Source organism: Tamandua tetradactyla, chromosome X (genome assembly GCF_023851605.1).
Source record: "Tamandua tetradactyla isolate mTamTet1 chromosome X, mTamTet1.pri, whole genome shotgun sequence".
In the NCBI taxonomy this organism is placed as follows: domain Eukaryota; kingdom Metazoa; phylum Chordata; class Mammalia; order Pilosa; family Myrmecophagidae; genus Tamandua; species Tamandua tetradactyla.
Genome location: NC_135353.1, coordinates 17,488,728 through 17,498,560, shown reverse-complemented (window position 1 = coordinate 17,498,560; position 9,833 = coordinate 17,488,728). Strand labels below are relative to the sequence as shown.

At 38.5% G+C, this 9,833-nt stretch overlaps 1 long non-coding RNA gene across 1 annotated transcript; it reads right to left on the bottom strand.

The window, feature by feature from the left end:
• Nucleotides 1–1,459: 1,459 nt before the first annotated feature.
• Nucleotides 1,460–4,666, bottom strand: LOC143671210 (uncharacterized). Its single transcript, XR_013169505.1, has 3 exons — nt 4,465–4,666; nt 4,236–4,322; nt 1,460–1,660 (listed from the first exon to the last, which is right to left on the bottom strand). It is a non-coding gene; the product is annotated as an uncharacterized LOC143671210 (long non-coding RNA).
• Between the last annotated feature and the right edge of the window lie 5,167 nt (nt 4,667–9,833).

Genomic DNA, 9,833 nt, shown 5'->3' with positions numbered 1-9,833 from the left:
GTTCTCTAGAGAAACAGAATCAACAGGGAACACTTGCAAATATAAAATTTATGAAAGTGTCTCACGTGACCGTAGGAATGCAGAGTCCAAAATCCACAGGGCAGGCTGCGAAGCCGATGACTCCAATGGATGGCCTGGATGAACTCCACAGGAGCGGGTCACCAGCCAAAGCAGGAATGGAACCTGTCTCCTCTGAGTCCTCCTTGAAAGGCTTCCCATGATTGGATTTAGCATCACTAATTGCAGAAGACACTCCCCTTTGGCTGATTACAAATGGAATTAGCTGTGGATGTAGCTGACGTGATCATGACCTAATCCTATGAAATGTCCTCATTGCAACAGACAGGCCAGTGCTTGCCCAATCAGATAAACAGGTACCACAACTTGGCCAAGTTGACACCTGTCCCTAACCATGACAGTCATCATCATCACAGGTTGAAAAGAAGTAACACCCTAGTAAATGTGTACTTGCTTGCTTGAAGGATATTGGGTGCTATTAAGTATATACTTATGTTTGTAAAACAATAGTCATTCCTCCCATTAGTGAAAGCTAAAAATAGCTGTATACACAATTAAAAGTACTTGAACAAAAGCTGTTCTATACAGAAACACTGCTTAAAATAGATAGAAAAGAGGTTCCAATGAAAAGTTTGTTTCAGCATTGGTTTGAATCTGTTGTGAACCCCAGAAAAGCCATGTCCATTAATCCTTATTCAGTATTGCTGGGTGGTATCTTTTTTATTGTTTCCATAGAGAAGTGACCCACCCAATTGTGTGTGGTAACTTTTGATTAGATGGTTTCCATGGAGATGTGTCTCCACCCATTCAAGGTGGAGTTGCTTGCTGGAGCCCTTTAAGAGGGAACTATTTTGGAAAAAGCTTCAGAGCCACCAGAACCGACAGAGCCAACAGAACAGACAGAGCCCCAGGGAAACTGTTGAAGAGAAAGCTAGCAGATGTCACCATGTGCCTTTTCAGCTGAGAGAGAAACCCTGAACGTTATTGGCCTTCTTGAGCCAAGGTATCTTCCCCTAGATGCCTTAGAGCAGACATTTTTATAGCTTTGCTTAATTTGGACATTTTCATGACCTTAGAACTGTAAACTTGCAACTTAATGAATTCCCCCTTTCAAAAGTTGTTCTGTTTCTGGTATATTGCATTTCAACAGCTTGCAAACTAGAACATTGTCTAACACATAATATATGTTATTCATATAAGAATAGAGGAGAAAAACATATACCTAGAGAAGTCAGAAATAAAAAAAAAAGAAGTGAGACTAGACTGCAAAGTCTGTGTAAGCAAGTATAAACTTAATCCCCACCAAATCCCTAGCTCCCTTATTTCATCTGTCTCCTAGCCTTAGTCAAAGCATCTCTTTCTTACTATGTAGAAAATCTGAATTCCTGACACAGATTGCAAACATCACTATGCTATTTCGTTGAAAGAAGAGTGGCTGCACTTTTCTGAATAAATCATTCATTTATTGCATCAATATGTGTAGTACTATAATGAAAAGAAATAATGGGGCAATTTTGGATTGCATTTCATAAATCCAAATTTTCTATATTCCATTTGATGTATCTTTTAGGTATAGCATATGCTATATCATAATCCCTCCACATTTTAATACGTGGGATGCTACTTTCATTTTTCTTTATGTCTGGAATAAAATAAAACAAAAACAAAGAGTTAGTGTTGGTATAAATTGAATAAAAGAGCAACAGATAATAAGTATATCATATATTCATTTTTTAAATCTGACAATTTTGAGTTTATTGTTCATCACCCCGCCCTTTGCTTTCCCTCACTTCTGCCCCTTCATTGGTATAGATTGAGGTGGTTCAGCCCCATTAGAGTTGAAAAATGCCCCAGTGGTCCTGATGTCAATACTAAGGGAGCATGATATGATGAAAATAACATGAACTGTAGAAGTCAGGTATAGTAAAATGTTTAATTTTAGTATCTAGATGATGAGTATAGGAGTGTGCAAAGTACAGTTCTTTCAATTTTTCTGTACATTTGAAAATGCCCATAATAAAATATTAGATCAATAAGGTACATGGTTCAGGTAAAATTAGAACTCAGAATTGACTATGGAGGGGCAATGTGGAGGTAATTTGAGACCTCAGAAAGGAAAACTTTGGTGAAGTGGTGGGAATGCATGCCTGGTTGGAACTGATTCATGAGAGAAGGGGGGAAAAGGAAATTTAGATAGCAAATTTTGGCAACTTTTTTGAGGAGCTTAACTGTAAAGGGGGGCAGAGAAATGGGGCATTAGCTGGAGGTGCTGAGGGAGAAAGATGATGGGAGAAATGACAGGATGTTTAGATGCTAATGGGAATAATGCAGTAGAAACATAAAGTATGATGATATAGGAAAGGAAAAGAATTGCCCCTGAGTTGGCATTGGTGGATAGAATTTTGTGTGTAGGTAGAGGAATCGCATTTAACCTGGAAAGTTCATCTATATCAGTAGAAGGGAAGCAGAGAATATGGATACAGATTCGGGTAGATGGAGGAATGAAGTGGTGGGAGCTTGTGAAAGTCCTCCTTTGATTACTTGTATTTTATCAATGAAAGAGGAAACACAATCATCGATTGAGGGTGAGGCTGGCAGGGTGGGGGATGGATATTTTTAGGATTTGTGACAAGAGGAAAACATGAAATAGTCTTCTTGGAGAATGGGAGACTTGATGGACTAGGAAAATGGAAAAGAGTTTTTTAGGAAATATCCTAGAAGTTGAATTGCTGGGTTAAACAGTATGCACATACTTTTATTTAGATTTGCCAACTGACCTCTATAGAAGTTGTATTCATTCATACTTCTACAAATAATATATGAGTGTATAGGTTTCCCTGCTTTTTTGCCAACATGCTGTATGTTATCAAGCATTTTGATATCTTTCAATTTGACAGTTGAAAACCCATATTTTTGCTTATTTTTAATTTGCATTTCTCTTATTATGGAGAAGGTAAGCATCTTTTCATATGATTAAGTCAAAGGTTGCCCAAGAAAATTGGATATTTCCAGGTAATCACCTCTCAGTCTGATTAGGGAAAAATTCTCCCTTCTTCATCCATGACTAAACCTACACTGGGACCTAAAGCCAGTGTCAGAGAAGCATGGGGGTGGAAAAGGTCTTAGAAGAAGTCTAAGAGGAGGTCATAGGTTTTGCTTAAGTTCACACACACACACACACACACACACACACACACACACACACAGACACACTCAAAGAAGCAAGTTAGTGATAGATTAAGAATTGTAACCCAGGGCTTCTGATACCCACCCAGGCCCAGGAGCTGTTCTCAATGCTTGTTAAAGACACAGGCTTTGGAGCAGGCAAGAGAAACATTCATACCTGAGCTGCAGGAAGATGAATGAGCCCATGGGTTTGTGATGGATGGGAATGAATGAGGAGTGGTATGGCCCTACCAGGTGTTTATTAAATATGGGAAGGAGAAAGAAAGGGACTCTTTCTAGGAGGGATGGAAGCTGAAAGACACAGTGATGACCTTCTGGTTGATAGAGTTTTGATTCAAGTGGTCTTGCCAGTTACAGGAGAGAAAGCCAAAACAGAGGAAAAAACTGCTAGAAATGCTGCACACAGGACTCCACGTGTGATTGTACAATTTATGGATGGCAGTGGGTAATATGGACTGCACTTCAGCTTGTGTTCTGGTTGCTGAGCCATGAGACCACAAGAGAGGGTTCTCATTTCTAATATGTCCCATGAAAAGTTAACATAATTTGTTAACATAGAGGGGTATCTTTTCCTAATCCCTCACTCCAGAGGGACCTCCTTTATTTAATGTGCACAAAGATGCTCTGTAGGCTATGGTAACCCCATTGGTGCCCTCTGGAACCAGGCCACACAATGTCCCTGGCATTAGCAATGGGATCTCATCCCCTCCTAGATCTTCAACTTCACAGCCAAAGTCATATAGTCATGTTTGGACGATATGGTTGGAATCAAGGTTTTCAGTTGTGCCAACCAAAATGAAAAGAAAGCAGCAATCCCTAAAGAGAAAGTTCAGTTTACAGAGATGGAAGAGTATAGTATTTAATTTTGGAGCAAATGCTCCTTTAATTATTGTGCTTTATGGACATGGTTGATAATCCACAATCAAAGACATTCACACAGTGTACAAAAGGAGCCCTGGCCTGCATTTTCCTTTGAAAACATTCTAATCTCATTGAATGTGAGTGAAAAATGTCAGTAATGCATCATTTACCTGAGTGTTTTGAAGAATATCCTTGTTTTCGTTGCTCTCCATTTTTACTATTTGCCTTGGTTAGTGATCCATTGATGTTTATGGGTTCTGCAAAATATTTGTGAATATTTGTTATTTCTAAAAAGAGACTTGTAACAGTGAAATCCGAGTACCTCAGGATGAAACTTTGCCTTCCCCAAAGGTTAACATTCTCTTAAGCCCCTTAGTTTTCATGTTACTTTTCACTTACCTAAATAAACCAAGTGAAAATGAAGTTGGCATTCCATTAAAAATACACAAATAAAAAAATAAAAGAACTTTGGGATCTTGTCCATTATTCAAATATTTTTAGCGCTTTTGTCATACATATAAAAACAGATGTTTAGCTTGTGTGGCTAACAGCCTTGTCTATCCGTTGAACCAAAATGCACTGCTTCCTTCAGAATTCTTAAGATGAGCTTCTAATATGAAGTCAGCACCTGTCACCATGATGATATTATGTCATAGACCAAGGCAGCCAATGGGTGATGAAAAAAATGAGAGGGAACTACAGGGTTGTTTAGGGGGGGCCTGTGTATATAAGGAGGAGTGTTACTAGGTCTTTGCTTTCAGGGAGACTACAGTTCAGTAATTGGAGGCAGTCAGAAAACTGATCATTCAGAGTGACACAAATCACAAGAAGCAAATAGAGGAAGCCGTAGAATGTAAAGAGTGGGGGCGTTCTGTTCAAAATTCCAGTCCTCGCTCTCCCACTTTAGTTGTTGTTCATGAGCATGTTACTAGCTCTCAGAGCCTCAGTTTTTTTATCAGTTTTTTATCTGATAGTACCTCTCTCATGGGGTTATTGTGATTGTTACATAAGACAATTGAAGTCAAGTTTATAGAGCAATGTCTGGCACTGAACAAATGGTAGCTTGCTATTATATATGGTAATATTTTTATCTTAATAAAGTAACAACTCAGTATACATGTAACCTCTGAGATGCTATCCTGAGACCTAGACCCAAGTGGCTGCCTCCCAGAGTTTCCTTTAAAGAGACAAATAAAAGAATCCAAAACTGTGAAAATGAGAATAAAAGGTAGATGACATAGAAAGAGGTTGCTAGCCCTTAAGCTTGTTCCTGTCCCATCCAGAAATTCTGACTGTACACAAGGCTGTTTCAAGCTGCCCCTCTTCCACAACCACTTAGAAGACTGTGGAGCAGTAAATGTTTAGACCCTTCCAAAATCTACTGAGATTAGGTAGAACACCAAAAGTCAAGTCTATTCTGCAGAATGTATGGATGGTCAGTATAGGATCCACCTGACAGTTGAATATGGAAGCTTCCTGCTTTATTCCTGCTACACCCTATTCCTGGTTTCCTCCCATCTTCTTTTAACTGTGAAGGACCCATGTTAAACTTGGTCCTCACTCTGTTTTTGCCCTGAATTCTCAGAGTTCTGTCTCTGTCCCACTCCTTCAGATTTCTTTGTCTTAAGACTTGGAACGTCCTTGCTGTTTCTTGTCCTTTCTTTTTGACTTGGTTTTGGATTGGTGATCTGCCCATGGGTGCAACCAAAGAAACCGAATATATGTATGTAATTGTGTGTGTGTGTGTGTGTGTGTGTATACACAATTTTAAGGAATTGGTTCACATGATTGTGATGATTGTCGGAGCTGGCAAGTCTGAAATCTTCAGGGCAGGCTCGCAGGCTGGAAACTCATGCAGGAGCTGACTCTGCAGTCTGCAGGTTTCTTCCTCAGGAAAACCTCAGTTTTGCTCTTAATGCCTTTCAACTAGTTGGATGAGGCCTACCCAGATTATCAAGGTTAATCTCCCTTTCTTAAAGTCAACTGATTATACATGCTAATCACATCTTCAGAGCAACATGTATATTAGTGTTCAATTAATTAACTGGGTACTGTAGCCTAGCCATGTTGTCAAATAAAACTAGCCATCACATCCAGTTTCCTAAAATTATCCCAAAGTCTAATGAGAACCTTGCTCTCTTCGACCTGATCATTCCCTTGGATCTAATATGCTATGCACCCAGCCTAGCTGACTATCTCTACCAACACACAAGGATATAGCTCTGTATTAATGAGGTTGATAGAAATGTAGAGAGTGGGATGTGTCAGGGACCATTTAACCCTAGTCTCTTATTTTATAATCCCTCTGGAGTTAGAGATAAAGCTTAAGTAAACAGTTGGGCTTGAGATGAGGTAATTAACGCCCTACTGACGATGCACTGTTGATGTATTTCAGATAATCAAATGTTGGGAATCTTCTAGTCTAGTCATTTCTAAACCTGCCTATATATCCTAATCCCTTATGGAATTTAAAAACACAGAATTTCCAGGGACCATCCCCCAATATTCCATATCATTAAAGTGAATACTGAGTATCTGTCTTTTATTTTTCCGAATTTTAACTTTTTAATTATGAAATATATATATGAAAAAGCAATAAATTTTCAAGTACACTTTTTTACAAGTAGTTATAGAACAGATTTTAAAGTTTAATAGTTTGGTATGGGTTACAGTTCCAAGATTTTTTGTTTTTTCTTCTGACTACTTCAAGACACTGGAGACCAACAGAAATATCAATGTAATGTGCATATCTGTCTTTTTAAGAAGCTCCCCCAGGTGATTTTGATGCATAAGCAGCTTTAGGAATTGCTGATATAGTCTTCCCCCCTTATGTGACTGAAAAGGAAATTGTTACAAGAATTTTTCAACTGGCCTGTACTGTTTATCCATTTTGTCTTTCAAAGTGCTTCCCTTATACCTGAGAAAGGGCTTCCTTTAGGATTGTTTCTCTGCCATAAGATTGATTATGCATTTCACTTTTCTTTACTTCCTCTAGTGAGGCTACAACCTCCCAGAGACTGGCTCAGTCTCATTCCAGAATCTGGGACCAGTCCTGCCCCCATATATAACACTGCCTTGCTACAATCCTGATTTTTCCCATAACCCGTAGTCACTTTAACTGAGTGCTTCACTTACCTTATGCCTTCTATGACTAACAGAATCCTTGTGTAGTGCAATGTCACTGGAGGCTATGTTTGGATAGAAGCAATGGTTGGAAAATTCAATTGATAGCTCTTGTATGCAATGAAAATTACATATAGGTATTATATTTAGATTTCATAGGCATTAGCTTGCAAACTCCCCACCTCATCTCCTACCTTCTTTTTTTATCATTTGATTTAAAAGAAATTAGAGTTAGTTTTCTTACAACACCAGGCATGGTAACATCAATAGCTCATGATACAACTTCCAAGAAATGTGGCTCCAGTTCATATTTTCTGAGTGGACTCTTCATTTTATCAGTACTTCTCCAGACATTAGCTTTTCTTTTCCCACTGAAATGAGTCCTGGGAATCTCACCACGCTGTAGGAGTGGCAATTGTGGCGATGCCATTGAATCTGTCAGTATGTCCATTGTTGCTGTTCTCTTTGCTCCAAATGAAGATCCAAGGAACAGCTCCAAGTCCCTGTCACTATTTCTAAGGAGGACCAAGTGTTCTCAGACCAACAGTACCTTTAATGTCCTGCCTTAACAGTCCAGTCTCTGATTACTGTCTTTGAGGGCTTTCCTAAAGAGTTTATGGGCTTCAAGTATTTCATTTAAAGTGGATTGTATTTTCATTTTGGAATGATTTATGTCACATGTAGAATAGAGTCATTCTTTCCAGAACTCTCCAATGAAACTATTCAAATCTTAGTTGGAAATGGTGGCACAGTCTATCTAGAACATGAGAGTAGGTTTTTCTTCTCCTGCTGTCCTTTCACAGAATTGGCATCACAATTACACTAGTATTGGGAAGTTTCTTAACTCATTATAATAGTTCATGAAAGAACTTATTTCATATTTGGACCGTTAATCATGAACACTGTCCACCACAAGATTCACTGTGTTATACATTCTCATTTTTAACTTCCATCTTTCCCTCTGGTGACATACATGACTTTGAGCATCCCCTTTTCACCACACTCACACATCATTCAGCACTGTTAATTATTCTCATGATAAAATGCCACTGTCACCTCTGACATATCCAAAGTTTTAAGTTCAACTTAGTTAAGCATTCTGCACATATTAAGTAACTGTTCCCCATTCTTTAGCCTCATTCTAATCCTGATAGCTGTTTTCTATATTTAATGTCTATGAGTTCACATATTATAATTAGCTCATATCAGTGAGATCATAAAATATTTGTCCTTTTGTGTCTGACTTATGTCACTTAGCATAATGTCTTCAAATTCATCCATGTTGCTGCATACTACAGGACTTCATTCCTTCTTATGGCTAAATAATATTCCATTGAATATATGTATATCATTTTGTTTATCCATTCATCTGCTGATGGACCACTGGGTTGTTTCCATCTTTTTGCCACCATGAACACTGGTGTGCAAATGTCTATATTTGCTCCTGCTTTCAGATCTTCCTGGTAGGTCCCAAGTAACAGAATTACGGGGTCATAAGGCAACTTTATACTTAGCTTCCTGAGGAATTGCCAAACCATCCTCCACAGCAGCTGTACCTTTTTATATTCCCACCAATGGTGAATAAGTGTCCCAATTTCTTCACATCCTTTCCAACACTTGGGGTTCCCTGTTTGATTAATAGCGGACATTCTAGTAGGTGTGAAATGATATCTCATTGTGGTTTTAATTTGCATTTTCCTAATAGCTAGTGAAGCTAACCATCTTTTAATGTGCATGTTAGCCATATGTATTTCTTCTTTGGAGAAATGTCTGTCATGCCTTTTCCCTTTTTTAAATTGGGCTGTTTGTCTTTTTGTTGTTGAGTTGTAGGATTTCTTCATATATACTGGATATCAAACACTTATCAGATATGTGGTTTTCAAATATTTTCTCACATTGATTTGGTTGCCTTTTTACCCTTTTGACAAATTCCTTTGAAGTACTGAGGTATTCAATTTTGAGGAGTTCCATTGACCTATTTTTTTCTTTCATTGCTTATGCTTTGGGTGTAAAGTCTGAGAAACTACCACCTATCACTATATCTTGAAGGTGTTTCTCCACATTTTCTTCTAAGAGTTTTATAGAACTGGTTCTTATATTTAGGATTTGATCCACTTTGAGTTAATTTTTTAATAATGTGTGAGATAGGGATACTTTTTCATTCTTTTGGCTATAGATATACAGTTCTCCCAACACCATTTGTTGAAGAGACTGTTGAGTCCCAGTTGAGTGTGATTGGGAGCTGTATCAAAATTTAGTTAGGGAATGGTGGCATAGAGAGGTGTGGAATTTAGCTAATCCTCTAGTAAATAGCCAGGAACTGCCTGGAACAACAGTTTAGGAGACTTCAAACAGTGGAATGGCTCAGAATTGTAAGTCTCTCAAGGCATGCAGGCTGGCACCCCTCCCCAACTGGCAAGAAAGACTGTCTTGGAGTTGGTTCATTAAAGGGAAAAAGAAGTCCTCTCTACTAGAAGCAAGGAAGGTAGCTTAATGAAGTTCCAAGTGTGGAATTAATTAACAAATTCAGAGTGCTGCCTATAAGCTCCAAGCACAGATAAACCTTGAGCAGGCACAAAAGCAACCGGCAGGTTTTGCCCTGGAAAGAGGAGGAAGGGTTGACAGCAAAAAAAAACAATAAACAA